The sequence below is a fragment of the Armigeres subalbatus genome, chromosome 2 (assembly GCF_024139115.2).
Source record: "Armigeres subalbatus isolate Guangzhou_Male chromosome 2, GZ_Asu_2, whole genome shotgun sequence".
Lineage (NCBI taxonomy): Eukaryota > Metazoa > Arthropoda > Insecta > Diptera > Culicidae > Armigeres > Armigeres subalbatus.
Window position 1 is genome coordinate 336,225,466 of NC_085140.1, and position 16,725 is coordinate 336,242,190.

The 16,725-nt window shown below is 37.4% G+C and overlaps 1 protein-coding gene across 2 annotated transcripts in view; it reads right to left on the reverse strand.

Moving 5' to 3' along the window:
- Positions 1 to 16,725, reverse strand: part of LOC134212802 (dnaJ protein homolog 1-like) — a 309,329-nt gene that overhangs the window by 202,579 nt on the left and 90,025 nt on the right. For both annotated transcript variants that reach the window (XM_062690978.1, XM_062690977.1), the window contains exon 3: positions 16,099 to 16,179. The gene's annotated coding sequence lies outside the window, so the exon portion shown is untranslated. The remainder of the gene's footprint in view (positions 1 to 16,098; positions 16,180 to 16,725) is intronic.

The following is a 16,725-nucleotide window of genomic DNA, read 5'->3' on the forward strand; positions in this document are numbered from 1 at the left end:
ATATGCACTGTAGAACACTTATTTTGAATCGATTTGTGTTATTAAACCAATATATGAGTGTTATTCTTAGATTGGAAATTCAAACACTTATGGAGAAAATGGAATTAATATCTGCGCATATAGACAAGGGTGACAGTGCTGAAGGCCACAGCGGTAATCAGCAGGTTTATAGTTATAAATACGAGGCTAATTAAGCTAACTCTTAATCCGAAGTTACATGCCAAAATCAGAATCATGACCATCATTAAGGCATTTAGCTTGTTTTATCACTATAATAAAATAGCCTGAATTTTATGTTTGCAGAATCTGTGTCATCTTGACAATCTTTTTTTTATTAAGAACACATCCTTTGAAGATTTGGACCAGTTTATAATAAATTCAATTCAAACACAGGTCTACAATCTTAAATCCAAAGAAAACTGGATATCATCCTCGGGATAAAGTTTTTCCAACAAATACGCAACCAGCACCCTGTCACTTGCAGTTCCGTAGGCGGATATCATTACACCAAATACATTGTGAATCGCGATACAGACGCTGGCAATGGTAATCATGGACAGAACCGAGCCCAACTGCCGTGCCGTCTGTTTCGCAACACACCGGCATCGTGAACTAAAGTAAACTCACCTCTCGGCAGAAATCGATTTAACTTTCGCAGCCACGCTTAACCAGGACTTGCTACCGACTGAACGACGGCGTCGACCCGCAATGTAATAAAAGTCAAGATATGAATATTTCATGCGAAGCAATTTGCATACATTGCCGAGCTTTGACTGGAAGTCAAGTGCTCCTTAGTCCTGGCGCTCGTCCTCCACAGCCAGTGATGTACATAGTAGCGTGAAAGGTTGATTGAGCATCGAGTGGTGACAGTGCCGGAATGTATCGACATCGTGGCTCATAATTCCAACGCAATGACTTAAATCCTGGCTTGAAGGGACTGGATGAATCGATAGTTGATGTCGAGGGGAATCTTATGTGAGCTCTCGGTTTACTCACCACACAGTCGACAAGCAAAAGCCTCGTCTTTCAGCGATTATTGAATTATCACCGCAAGGATTAGTGTCCTGCGAGAATGACGAGTGACAAACGGCCACATCTCCTCAAATCAGAGCTATTTTGTCCCCACGAGGACTGACACGATGAATAATCAATTATTTGCATGAACATCGCCCAACAGGATTGTGCAGCTGTCCAAATCACCGCGCGATACACAATCCACTAATGTGACATCTGTTTTGGGCGTAATCCTTCTCGGCGGTATTGACTTGCACAATTAATATATGTGCGTGTGTCGCATGTGGTGGAAATTAATCTCGCAGGATTAACGATTCATTACCCTTGATGGGCACGAAAGCTGTTTGCTATGACGGAATTCGAGCCGGCTTTATTGCCGTATAGAATGGCTTACAGATTGAGGACGATAACCGATACCGGGCTGAGCAGGAGATCGGCGGCATTTGAGTTAATTTTGTAATTCCGTCGGGGTTGCAAGGAATGCCTACAGGCGATAACAATTTCAAGAGAAATTTAATTAACCAGCTACTTGATGACATTATCTCCAATTTCAGTCATTCGCGTGCACCAGCAGATAGCTCCGCTGATTATAATCAATTAAATTGGGAAGTTGATAGACAAAGGCTAAATGCTAAGTGCGAACAATTAAAGAGTGACAAAATCATGTATTTGGTGGAGTTTTCCAAAGTTTTTGAAATTTAAGAGAATTGAATTTGTTTTATTTTTGCATTGCATTTGTCCGGATTTCTCAAAATCCAAACAGGAGGGATTTCTTGATATCAAAATACATAGCAAGATTTTTGCGAAGTACTGGAGATTTTCTTGGAATCTGAAGGATTTCTTCAACATCCTTGAAGGGTTTCTCGAAACACTGCTGAAAGAATTTCGTCTACATTTGAATAGGATTTTTTGAAATCTGAGCTGGATTTTCCAAAAATATTGGGCAGTATTTCCTCTAAATTTTGAGGATTTCCTCAACATTCAAAGCAGGACCAGAATACAGCCCCATTCAACTTTGATAACGCGTTCGGTACATTTGTGTTGCCAAAAGGAGGAGGAGGAGGAGGTTTTGCGCCCATTTGAGAAAGAGCCTCTATTAATAGCTCTACCCAAATGGGTAAAACGCATAGTAAAAACTTGTCTCAAATTCAAAACATATTGATTCAAATTCCGAACACCTTTATTAAAGCACTAAAATGTAATGTTTCAACGTTATCTCATTGTTGGGCAATTCTAATGTCCTTGATTTATACACCTGTCGAGAAATTTAACTTCTTTATTAAAAATAATAGAAATGGTTCAGATCCAAAGCAACATTTTAGTTTTATAACACTCTTGAAGCCATAGTTTACTCTTCAGAGTGTTATAAAACCAGTATAAAACCAAAATGTTACTAGGGATAAATCTTCATGTGACTAGTGATCGGAATATAAGTCTGTTCGTAATTTGAGTCGAAACGGTACTGTGACGTTTTTTCTACCTAAGTTTTAAAATTTAATCATTGTTTTTCTCTATTTTTTTACGCTGGTTTTGTTATTCATTCAATTTTTAAAGAGGAAAACAAGCTTTAAGCGGTCTATAAACAATTTAAAAAAGGTTGATGCCAAGATCGATTGATTTTGTTATCAACATCGGATTTCAAAACTGAATGTTGCTAAAATCAAATTGGGTCTGTAGGAGGTGATCCTTGGGCGTACATGCCATTTAACGAAAATCTCAGTAACTATACGGATTATGTGAACTGGCGTACCATATACACAAAATATGATCATTGATGAATCATATAAACCATACATGAACATTTGAACACGTTTTGCGATAATGTATTTTAATGATGAATTTTGGTGGAAAATTGCAACTTCAGAAAAGCGCACTAGTATCACACTTCTACATCATGTTCAAATATAACGAAGTTGCTATTATATGAGTAGAGACATCATTAAGAACAGCAATATTTTTCACTTGCTTTGAGTTGTGGATATTTAAATTTGTTAATAGAGCTTATTGGACTCTCCAGCTAAATGTTTTACATTCTACTCCGAATTCTCACCTTTTTTTAATGCCATCTTCAAATTTTCGTTCTACTTATTTCTGTGGCTTCCTGATATTTTAGTAAGAAGAAGAATTAAATTGAAGTAAGTATAACAAAACAGGTGTAAATGAATATTTGCTTACATAATCTCACCGTCCGGACAGCTGGGGACAGCTAAGGATAGACGAAATTGATTTTGCACCACAATTACATAACATATCTAACAAATCATGATCGTTATTCAAATATGTATGATATTGACCATCTGCACATGATTAGAATGCTCGATCGAATTTATCTCTGATTTAAACCTTCTAAACTAAGCTAAACAAGAAATTTTGACCATTTTTTCAATCCAAATTTTAAAAAAGTTTTCAACCTAAAGATCAAATTTTTCCCACAGGTAAAGGACTTTGAAATAACTATCCTTTGCACTACATTAGATGGTGGAAGGTCCTCTGCAAGTATTGTTTTGAAAAGTGTCCGGTGTTGAGGTGTCGCGCTGGGTGATCTCCTGTACAGCAATACGTAACTGAACGAAGTAAACATGTTTAGTTCGAGCCGGCTATGTAAAATTTGGGTAGTTGATTTTATGCGTTGCGTTGCGTTGCGTTGCGTTGTAACGGAGTATTTCGTAGATTGCATACTGATAGTTGTCATGTATATTCTTTACCTTTCTTACCCCAATTGCTTATGGATTTCCATTTGGGATTCAATGGAAATCCAATTGGGGGTCCAGAATGATAAAACATGAAAGCTATCATTGCCGGCCACGCCCATCTTCTCCGTTACTAGGAAAGGGAAGGAAATGATGATATGACATCTACTTAACGAGAGGCCAGCGACTCACCGACGCCCTCATGGATGTCAAGGAATTGGATGGTGGGTAGGTATGTGGTTTAGGAGTATCATTATAAGCAAATGATAGAAAATTTGTGGAAATACGTTGGGAGTGACTTTGCTAAGAAATTTATGACACTCCATTATCCTTGCCGATGATTTTCCTCGTATAGGGCGAAGGTATTAGCCTTGCCCTGGCTAATAGCCTAGGTTTAAGCGCCTTTGCTCGCTCTCTGAAACGAAAAAAGAGCAAAAAGAAATTAAATTCCCCTTCCCCCCTGATATGATAATGATTTTGATCAACAAATGAATTCTAAGTGGATGAATAAATGATCAAACGGCTGCAAACAAGCCTCTATTGTCGTAGCAGAAGCAAACCCGCCTCAATACGACAGGCAGAAGCACATGTTTGTGATTCAAACGCGATCTACTGTTGTTCAATTTCGATACACATAGTTGGGTAGAGAGAAAAGATGTGAAATATTGCTAAAGTAGGATTCGATGGATACGGGGAATTGACTCATATGCCAGTTGAATATAGGTACGATGTATGACTAGAAAGAGGACAACGGTAGAATTCATGAACTTAAAAAAATATATTTCTTCTAAACCGTCTAAGACGAATTAAGTACTCTCCATTTAATTCCACCAGTTAATTTTCGTTATCTTTGCAGATACGTATTTCGACCACAACTGTGTGGTCGTCTTCAGTGTCTCGTACTTAAGTCGACTTAGTCGAGTGGTCGTAACTACGTATCTGCAAAGAAACGAACGAAAACGAAAATTAACTGGTGGAATTAAATGGAGAGTACTTAATTCGTCTTAGACGGTTTAATACATTCCACTAAACGAGCTTAATATATTTTTCTGATATTACTTCTACAAGTATAGTGGAAATTCTTTAAAATAATCAACAATTAATGAATAGTTGTGTTGTTAAATTTGGTCACACTCACATAAATCTGCAAAATTAGTTAATACCTAACACGATTGTATAGACTGTGGTTTGTGATGTTTTTGCTGTTATGATCAACGACGCGCCGTGCTATATAGTTGTTCCATGTTGTATTTTTTCGATGCCATTCCCACTGTGCTGGCGGTGACATATTGACCCAGACAAGTCTTTTCTTTATCAGAATCTAGATTTGCAAGCAAACAATTCTAGTTTTTAAAATAATTAATAGATTCTTTTGTTGGTCGCCACGTTATTGACTAAAACTGATATTGGACGAGACTAAACTGATATGGGACGGCATTAAAGTGATTTGTAATAAAAGGAGTCGTGAGAGGAAAAACTTACCGACATATTACTATTCCAGCAGAACATGGAAAGCTAGTTGTTTTTGGCTTAAAAATTAGAAAGGTTATGGAATTTTGTTCAGCTGTCTTTTGACAAAAAGGCCATTTCGTCAAACGAGTACCCATTGTTGACCATATTAACCATTCAGTACCTAGATTTTGGCAGAATCTACTATGACCTTGGCAGCTCCTTGCGTTTTGTGCAAGGGTTCATGCTATGCTATTATCCATTCAGTAATTGACATTCGGAGGTAAGTTAAATAACATTTTCTGCCAAATGGCCAAAGGCATTTTCGTTTAATGACCTATGCGGCCAAACGATCGTTTCGGCCAGACGACTTGTTAGGGTAAACGGCTTTTTCGGTCAAATTACCAGTTCCAAAAAGGTGCTTTCGGCCAATTGAATTTCCTAAGAATTTCTTATGGACAATACATAGAATTTCCCATAGAAATCCAAAGAAAATCCTTAAAAATTTGGAACAATACCGTTGAAAACCAAAGATTTTTTTAATCGACATTTTGAAAAATCTTCCGCGGAAACTTTGAAGAATTTCGTGAACATTCCAGAGAGTCTCCCGCGGATATTCTGAAGAATTTTCTGTTTTAACGTTGGCTATGCCAAACTAGTCAACGTTAAAGCATTCCTTCTTCCAGTCACAAACTCCTACAATTATGAAGATTTTCTGTGTAAATTTTGAAGAGTCTCTACAGAAACTCAACAGGAACTTTCCGAAGATATTCCGAATATTATCCTGTAGAAATTTGGAACAACTTTCCGTGAACATTCTGATGAGAATCTCAAATAAAATCCGAAGAATTTTTCGCTGGAATTCCAAACAATTTACCTTGGGAAATCCAAAGAGTCCACCTTAGTAATTCCAAAGAATTCTCAAAACTTCAAAGTAGCTCCCGTGGAAAATCTGAGAATAATTTCCATATAAATATTCTGGAAAAACTTATTGTTCGTAATTGTTGGTTTTCCAGGCGGCTTATTGGGCCTGCGCAAACCTCCTGTCTCGTCGGAGGGCCGTCGTGTCAGGTCTGTTTTGTGTCCCACCTGACACCAGGACTTGGGCTTGTGTGCTTTGAGCGGCACACGGTCGCTTTGGTGGGGCCTACTTGCGGATACATGCAGCTTTTTATAGGAATTTAACAGGGCCCACTGTCAAACCCCACCACATCCTAGGCAAGCCCCACAACTCGCAGATGGCCTGGGGAGTGATCGTCAAGCCCTTGGACATAGTCCCAATCGTAGGGATTTCTTTTGAGTTTTGCATATTTATATTGAAATTTTCACCTGTTAATATTTCATTCTACAACTTTACCTTTGTTCAAACATACACACTTAAAATAAATCGCAGATTTAGAACTGTTCGGTGAATAATTTTACAGATTTTCGGTGTTTTTGACAGTTGAACAAAGGAAAAATCGCCGAAATTTTTGTGAAATAATTACCGAACGAATCTGCTGTTGAGATTTCGGTGATTTGAAGCAAAATTCACCGAAATCTGTGAAATGATTTAAGTGTGTAGGGTATTTTTCAGAGGTATATTGTTCAAATCAATATCTTCGTCAAAGTGTTGCTAGGTCGAAAGTCAAAAGGTCAAAGGAGAAAAGGTCGAAGGTCAAAAGGCCGAAAGGGCAAAAGATGGAAGGGACAAAAAGTCGAAGGGATAAAAGGTCGAAACAAAAAAATCTCAGTCAAAAGGTCGAAGGTCAAAAGGTCGAAAGGTCCTGCGATCAGTGTTACAATTATATATTCTTTAGGGACGCAGAGGTAAACACAATATCTAATACACGGCGCAATGATTAACCTTCCTAGTGCATTGGAGCCTATTTTGGCCCGGAGATGATTAAAAAAGGTTGTAACTTTGTAATCAAATGAGATAGGGCGTTGAAATTTTCTGACTTTTCCTAACTTTTGGAAATGAAAAGCTTTCAGCTTTCATCGATCTCTAGGAACGCCACAACAAAAAAGTGGCACATTGTGCAGTAGCGGGCAAAAATGACTTATATTGAATTCGCTCCCAGAAGTTTATTTTCGAACCGATTCTCAATCTTTTGGAACCAAATTGAAGGTATGGATTCCGCGGATGTCGTTACGGACTGATTCTTGCAATTTAGCCATTCTGGCTCCCAGGAATCGATGTTGAAGAAGATAGATTCTTAGGCCAATTTTGGCCTGATTTCTTGACTTTCGAAGGGTGATTTTGGAAATGCTTATAAATTTCCGTAGCAATAATCTCAATAGAATGTATTGTCCATTTTCATGGATCAACACAATTCCTGTTTATTTAACGGTGCGGTGTCCTCCTGAAAGACCCGGAATATCCGTTAAAGTGGTCAATATATGGAACTTATCATAGAAAAGCGCAGTTTTTTCCAAAGCTTTTAATTATCGAACGTTGAGTAACAAATGATTGTGGTGGCCCATTTTGATGAACCTGTGTGGCCACCGAAGGTCCTCTAGAAGATCCGGAATGTCAGTAAATGTGGTCAATTTTTGAAACTTATCATAAAAGGGTGCGGTTTTCCAAAGCTTTTTATTATCGAACACTGAGGATAAAATGATTGTGGGGACCTATTTTGGTGGACCTGAGTGGCCACTGGAGGTGCTGCAGAAGATCCGGAACGTCCGTAGAAGTGGTCAATTCACGAAACCTGTCATAGAAGAGCGCGGTTTTTTCCAAAGCTTTTTATTATCGAACTATGAGTAACAAATGAGTAATTCTCGCTGAAACCGGGCCACTATTTGCACGAGGTTCTTAAAAATACCTAAATTTATGTTCGACAGCTTTCGGCGAATGTATTGAGGATCCGAGTTAAATTTGTCAGAAAGATGAACCCCTCGTTAGTTAAACACGAAATCATTTTAATGAACCCCTCGATTTTTGTCAATTCTTGACTCACCAAAACTGTCATAACTCCAACATTTCTCAACCTATCTTAGAGGTTAGCATATCGTTTGAAAGCAGAAGAGTGTATCCTCAATTTGCAATAACAAAATATAAGCAGCCATATTGAATTTGGCCGCCATCTTGGATTTTTGTTTGAAAACTATTTTCCGACAGGTTCGCAACCACCGATTTTGAATATCAACACATCGATGAAAAGCTTAGCTTATATTGTGCATTGTGTCCAAAAATCTCAGGTGTACCTATGTTTTTTTTATCAAAAGTTATGTACGATTTACTAAATTATTTTTTGAAGACCCTTCTGAACATTATTTGCATGGTTAATATGATACTACGAAGTCAGTTCCTTGATTTCATACACTATTCTAAGCCAAATATGTTTAAAAAATAAAAAATATATCTACAACAGTATTTTATTTAAAGGGCTCAAAAGTTTTGAGCATAACGGAGCCGTACTGAAGTTATTGTATTAAATGATTCAAGAGATTTGGTATTGGTAAATAGTACATAACTTTTGATAGAAAAAACATACACCTGAGATTTTCGGACACAATGTTCAATATAAGCTAAGCTTTCCATCGATGTATTAATATTGAAAATCGGTGATTGACAACCTGGCGGAAAAATAGTTTTCAAAACAAAATCCAAGATGGCGGCCGAATTCAATATGGCTGCTTATGTTATTATTTTTTCAAATTGAGGATACACTCTTCCTCTTTCCAACGATGTGCTGATTTTTATGATAGGTTGAGAAATGTTGAGTTATGGCAATTTTGGTAAGTCAAGAATTGACAAAAAATCGAGGGTCCATTAAAATGATTTCGTGTTTAACTAACGAGGGTTCATCTTTCTGAAGAATTTAACTGGATCCTTAATATACTCGGCGAAAGCTTGAACAAATATAAATTTAGGCATTTTTAAGAACCTAGTGCAAATAGTGGCCTGGTTTCAACGAAAATTACTCAAATGATTGTAGTGACCCATTTTGATGCACCTGGGTAACCACCGAAGGCCCTCCAGAAGATCCGGAACGTACGTAAAATTGTCAATTCATGGAACTTATCCTAGAAGTGCGCGGCTTTTCCAAAGCTTTTCATTATCGAACACTAAGTAACAAATGATTATGGTGACCCATTGTGATGGACCTGTCAATTCATAAAACTCACCATAGAATAGCTGAGTCACCGAACGCTGAGTTATAAATGATTATGATGACCCTTTTGAAGGACCTGGGTGGCCACCGAGGTCTTCCGGAAGATTCGGAACGTCCGTTAAAATGGTTAATTCATGAAACTCAGCATGGAAGAGTGCGATTTTTACAAAGCTACTCTGAGTAACAAAAGATAGTGGTGACCCATTTGAATGTACTTGAGTGGCCACCGGAGGTCCTTTGTAAGATCCGGAACATCTGTAGAAATGTTCATTCCATGCAACTCAGCATAGAAGAACGCGACTTTTCTAAAGCTTTTCATTAACATTCTCTGAGTTAAAGATAATTATCGTTACCCATTCTTATGGAACTGAGTGGTGAATAATACCCGTAACATTCCTAAAAGCTGCAAACTAACGAATTTCGAATCATAGGAGCATGGTTTTACAAAAAATTTATTATCGCAATCTGAGCAAGACATTTTAGTCGTCACCCTCAGTTATGGACTTGAATGGCCAGTGAAGGCCTTCTCGTGATCCATACACATGACTTAAGTGATCACTGATGTCCTCCTAAAGTTCTTACGGATTGGTCATCACTTGATACTTATCATACTAGCACACGATCTTTTGAAAACTGTTTATTATTCTATTGTTGTGATGCTTTCTGCGGGGCTCTCCTTTCCCGTGCGATAAGATTCGCGGCTACAAAGCAAGATCATGCTAAGGGTGACGGGGTTCGATTTCCTGGTCTGGTCTAGGACATTTTTGGGTTTGAAATTTTCTAGACTTCTCTGGGCATAAAAGTTTCATCATGTTAGCCTAATAAAACAGTATCAACCCAGTTTTGTCACTTCGCGATTTTGTCTACCCTCGATTTTCTCTCGTTTTCGACCCGATTTTATCACGTTTTCGACCTGATATTGTCACCCTAAAAATTTAAGAAAATTTCAGGTGTTCTTTTTATAGTTGAACCTCTTTGCTGCCATTATAGACCCCCTGTTAATAAAAATTTAAAATTATAAGATAGGTTTTTTATGATCCATCATCTTGCAAGAAATTTTTGACCAAAAGTTGTCAAAAGATTCAACCAAAGTAAATTTTTATTTTAAGTCAAACTTTCATGAGTCGATGATTTATGACTGAATAACGACTCATGGAAGCAAATGTTGCCATACTTGAAAATATTTTCTGGGTTAATGTGATTGTCCTTTAAAAAAAAGGCATCTTAATTTCATGAATTGACTATAATTACAGATTTTTTATTTGGCGGAGTTTCATTGGTGACTACACACGTTCCTGAGAATACGTTACAACGATCATTCCTTACTCAGGATCCGAAAATAGGACAACTCTGACAAGTTTCATGAATTGACCGATTTTACGGATGATCTGAATGTACCTAAAGACATACAGTGGGCAATCCATGCGAATTGGTTACGATCATTTGTTTCTGACATTGGGAAAATAAAAGGTAGTATAAGGAAAAGCTTTGGAAAAAACCATTTCATAAATTGACCGCTTTTACGGACGTTCCGGATCTTCTGGATGACTTTCGGTGGCCACACAGGTCCATCAAAATGGGTCACCACAATCATTTGTTCCTCAAATTACGATAATCAAAAAGTTTGTGAGAACTGCATTCTTCTAGGATGAGTTTCATGGATTGACCACTTCTACGAATGTTCCAGATCCTCTGGAGGACCTCCGGTGGCCATGCAGGTCCATCAAAATGGGTCACCATAATCATTTGTTACTCAGCGTTCTATATTGAAAAGCTTTGGAAAAAACCGCGCTCTTCTAGGATGAGTTCAATGAATTGACCACTTCTAAGGATGTTCCGGGTCTTACGAAAGGACACCGCACCGTTAAATAAACAGGAATTGTGTTGATCCATGAAAATGGACAATACATTCTATTGGGATTATTGCTACGCAAATTAATGAGCATTTCCAAAATCACCCTTCAAAAGGCAAAAAATCACGCCAAAAAATAGGCCTAAGAACCTATGTTCCTTCAACATCGATTCCCAAGAACTAGAATGGCCAAATTGCAAGAATCTGTCCGTAACGACATCCGCGGAATCCATACCTTCAATTTGGTTCCAAAAGATTGAGAATCGGTTCGAAAATGAACTTTTGGGAGCGAATTCAATTTGGGGTCATTTTTGACCCGCTAATGCACAATGTGTAACTTTTTTTAATGCACTAGGAAGGTTAAGCTTGCAATGCTTTTAGGTCCCTAGAACTTAAACAAGTCAGTCTTGTTTTTTTTAAATATCTTGGCTGTGCATATGCACAGCATATGTTTCGAAATGGACAAATTGATATGAAATTTGCGAAAAAGAATCCACGTGTCTTGGAGGGACTCGAACCCTCAACCTCCTACTCTCTAGATAGGCGTGATAACCCCTACACAACAAGACCACTTAGGGGCTGTCCACAAACCACGTAGACCGAAATTTCACATTTTCAAACCCCCGTCCCCCTAGTAGACTTTCGCAGACTTTTTCAAAGCCACCTCCCTCCCCCCATGATGTCTACGTAGACTTTACCAAACTTTACAAAACATCATATGTAATTGGAAAAATATAGAAATCAATCACGCTTTAAGCAATTCAGCTATTCAATTCCATTTCCATGTAAACATTACACCAAAATTCGAATTTCAAACTTAACAAAATCACACTGAACAAAATCCAACAAAACAAAAATCAAATTGAAACGAAATCAAATTTAATCCTCTGTCCATAACTCCTGAAATCAAATCTCAAAGCCAATTAATTTAATTACTGTTGAATTCAATTCCTTCTAGAGGTGTGCACCACCATCGCCGACATTTCTGGATCGGCACGCCACTGATAAAATCTGTCACGCATCTGACCTATAATTCTCAACGCCGGTTCACAATTGTGAAAATCGTGAATTTTCAGAATTTAGAAAAATGTCGAGTTAAAATTTCGAGAATGTCAAGTCTACATTCCAATAAGTTTTGCGTGGAAGTTTCGTAAAATTTCCCAATTGATAACCTTGAAGTACTCCAAACAACTCTCCGTGATAATTCCGATGCTTTTCTTGGAAATTCCATGCAATATCTGTTGAAATCCCAACATTTTTATTCTAAATTCCAAAAGTTTCACCGTTAAAAAGCCGAGTAATTTTCCGTGAAAATTTAGAATTAATTCCCGAGCTAATTATTAGTTTAAACGGACATTCCGAAATATTTCCCGTGGAAATTTAGAATAATTTCCTACGATATTTTTTAATTTCTCTTGCAAATTTAGAGCAATTTCTTGAGGAAATTTAAATAAATCTTATGGGCATTCCAAAAAATATTTTCTGAATAATTTTCGGTGGAAATTATGGAGAATTTTCAAGTATTTTTTTTTGTGGAAACTCAAACTGTTTTCGCTGGGAAGTTCAAATAATTTCTCGGAGAAGTTTTCAACAATTTATTTAGAAATTCCGAAAATTTTCCATCGATAATTCCAAAGAATTTGCATTAGAACTGCCGCAGAAATTTACGAAGGAGAATTTTCCACGGGCATTCCGAATAATTTTGTTTATGTTTGCAAAGAATTCCTCGCGAAAATTCCGAAGAATTTCCGAAATTAAGCAAAAAAATTCGAAGACTTCCCAGAAAATCTCCAGTGTATATTTTGAAGGGTATCTCGCAGAAATTTTGGAGAATTCCCTTTACAAGTTCCAAAGAATATCTTTGGGACCTTGGGCTAAAAACCTCTTTAATAAAGATTTTAATAATAATAATAATAATAACTTTTCTTGGATATTCCAAAATACTTCCTTTGTAACTCAAAAAAAAAAACCATTGAAGAACGACTTAAATTCCATAGTTTGCAAAGAAGTTCCTGCCGAAAATCAAACGAAATTCTACTAGAATCTGCAGTAAAATCCAAGCGAAGATTTTGAAAAAAAATTCGAAAGTTTTTAAAGAATACTTTGGATAATTTTCCTGCTCAACACAGAAGAATTTCCTGGTGAAAACCATGATAGTTTCCAGCCGTAGCTCAGACTTTTACTTTAGTGAAATTTATTAAATTTTTAAGGAGAAATGCAAGAGATTATTTCGGTAAAGTCTTGCAAAAAAAAACCGGAACATCCTAAAAAAAATCAAACAAGTAAACTTCGCACGAAGCTGCTGTATGAATCGCTTTTAAAAAACATTAAATTAAAAAGTCTACGTAGACTTTTGGAATACCCCTCCGTCCCCCTTCGTAGACTATCGTAGACTTTTTGGAACCCCTCCCCCCCCCTCAAGAGTCTACGTGGTTTATGGACAGCCCCTTAAAGGTCACGTTTGTGGAAAAGTCATCAGAATCCGAGTACCAACCGCGGTTAGCTTCTTTTTTTTCAAATTTATTATCTTCCGGATGCTTGATTTGCCCAATCGGCACATGTGCTTTACTGTTGTATATCCACAGCCAAGCGAGTGCACATTGTTTATCAAAGTCAGTCTCGAGTTAATTTTACCAAGTCTTAACAATAGCATAGTATAGCAACAGCAAACACGTAAAGTCTATTTTAAATAAGCTAAATAAATGCATCAATATCAAATGAATACTCGAACATAAAATACAGCTCATCTCGAAGTATCATTCAAACGAAATTTTCTCAATAGCAAAACAACATTTAACAACAAAAGCAATAAATATTCAAACATTTCTCCCGCACTGTCACAACATTGAGACAATCCGGAGAAAGGCAAGCGGAGGCAGATGCACGCGATTCGTACAATAAAACACAAATCCAAACCGAAATTGAATTTAATTCCCATAATCCAACAAAAGGTGTGATTTATTGGTTCGCGATAGTCACATTTTTACTGGCTAGCGCCGCGCCGCAGCCATGGCCTTAATAATCACTTCCCGGAACGTAAATGGCTGTTGTACGTAAGCCTGCAGGCCCGCAACGCAACTTGGCAGTCCACCTTTCGGCCAACAATAAACGAGACAACGAGTGTGCAGAGCGCGGTGATGTTGCTCGTCGGTGTTGTATTATAGACAGACATGAATGACAACCATTTTCGCGCCTCTATCGCACCATTTGTACGGAAATTGTGCGGGCGGCGCGCGGTGGACCACCAAATGGAGCACGAATAATATTAATAATAATGACAACAATAATGTTAGTTACTAACAATATCCAACTGATCAGGTGGTTTATGATTAAGCTGCACGGCGGGACTGCGCTCGTTTTTGCAGGGTCGGTAGATAATCACTCTCTCTTTTCATTTAGGAAAGTCAGTAAACATTCATAACTGTGAGACTAATTAAAATTATGTCCATTAGTCACTATTCACTTGTTTCGGAGGAAAACAAGCTGAATAATTCAAACTCATAAAAATCTCGATATATGATCATTTAACATTATACATTTAAACTGACAGCTTGACATTCCAAACTATGAGAGAAAGCAAAAAACTACAAAAGAAAGAAATTTAACAAAAGCAATAAACCTCTCGCAAATGAATTTTCTTATAGACAACAGACCAAAAAAAGAAATAGTTATTTTATTACTACACCCAACCAGTGGGTGTTAGTTTTTTTACCATTCCTACCAAATCTGTATCCTAATTTTGATATGCTCATATACATAATTATAAGAAGCCCTACTGAGGGTCGTGGGTTCGAGTCCCGTCGAAGGGAAAGTGGTAACCTCCAATACATTTTTCAAATCAAAATTTTTCACATAATGTACATATTCACATCTGAGTTTTCAGAACATTGTAAATTAATGTCCAAGTCGGGTGGTTTAATACCCGGAACATAGGCAACTAACTTTGATTGAACTGAATACCCTTGAATTTCTGCTTGATCGTATATTATTTGTGTTTTTGTTGCCAGCTATTAGCAGTCTGTATACGATCTTATAACATTTTATATGAAGTTATTTGGTCTGTTTCAAATAAGACCAGATATAAGTTCCTCATGTTAATTTTCATGTTATGTTTATATTTAATTTTTCATATTAAATGACATTCGATATTTATATACAACAGTACTAGCCCTGCACTCGGATCCGCAAACCCTGTTAATAGCCAACCGATATTATGGAAAGCAACTTTTCTGCTTACAATTCCTGTCGTTTGCATTCATTTTACGCGTTCCAAAGGGGCAAGAAGAAATTAATTGAATGTATACATTTTATGAACGTAAATTCTAAAGACGGAATATGATCTCATCCACACCATCATTGTCCGTGGCGTAGTCGTTGTCGGTGCGCCTCATGGTTGAAACGAATGGTAAACGTACTCGAGACGATTCCCTACGTGGTCTCGTGCGAGGATTGAATTACAATCGAACCCTTCAAGTGGTAATAAAAATTGGTTGAACTTGCAAGAAGAAACATTCCTACTGAGTTTCCTAGCAGTCAAATCTAGAAAAGACTTGTGCGTGTGCGTTGTCCAAAATTATTCAAGCAACACATTACATAGAAGGGTTTCTTTTTTCAAAAGTGATTAAATCTAAGCAAAAAACAAAACTTTATTCGAGTATACACAATGCCACACGAGAGTTGCATTAGCTTTTGCAATATAGATTTAAAGACGAAGAGAATGTCAGTTTTTATAAAATGAAATCATAAATGCTAAATTACTTCTGAAAAATACACATAAGAAACAGAGTATCGTTTTAATCATCGCCGGAGACTAAGTCTGACTCTGTTAACTGTCAAGCTACGTCATCATGCAGTACTCCATATCTTAATTCGCACCTTCTGCACATTCCATCATGAGTCAAAAACGTGCCACAATTTAAAATCAATCATCCACAACCGCCAGGTCGGTAGCACCGCTGGCTGCGCTGCCGCAATACAATGTATCGTGATTTACCTTTTATTCCGATGGAAGCGGAGCAGCATGCGGAGTGTGATTTCAAAACTGGATATTCTCGCGGTTCAGCATTGATGTGATCTGTAATTAAAAACAAGAAAAGGGACTAAATGTAATAACTTCTCAAACAGTAGATACGAACGCAACAAAGTGTCCCTGGTTGTGTCCTTGTCCCCCCTAATTAGAGTTCACCATTTTTAGGCAATTCGGTAACCACATGGCCATGGATCCCAGAGCAAAGGACAACAAAACTCGAGTCGCAAATACCACTTTCCGTACTTGGTAACCTTTAGCACCTTCATTTAAATCGGTCCGACATTTTGGCACAAAAAGCATTCGTCCCGGTTTGCAAAAAAGGCAAACCTCAAAGAATCCGAAGCAACCCAAATCATAACTAACCAAGAGGCTGGCTGTCAGACTCGGCACATTGCCTCCCACCGTTTTAGTACTTCTGATTTTAGTGACCCCATCAAATCGATCGGTGCACATACCCGAGTTTCGGTTTTTGTGTTTGATTACTAATATTATGACAGCCAGTAAATTAACGATGAGTTTTGATCAACATAAATTAGATAGAATCAGAATAAAAATAACGTTCTTTTCAATCAATGTAAAAGAAAACTGATT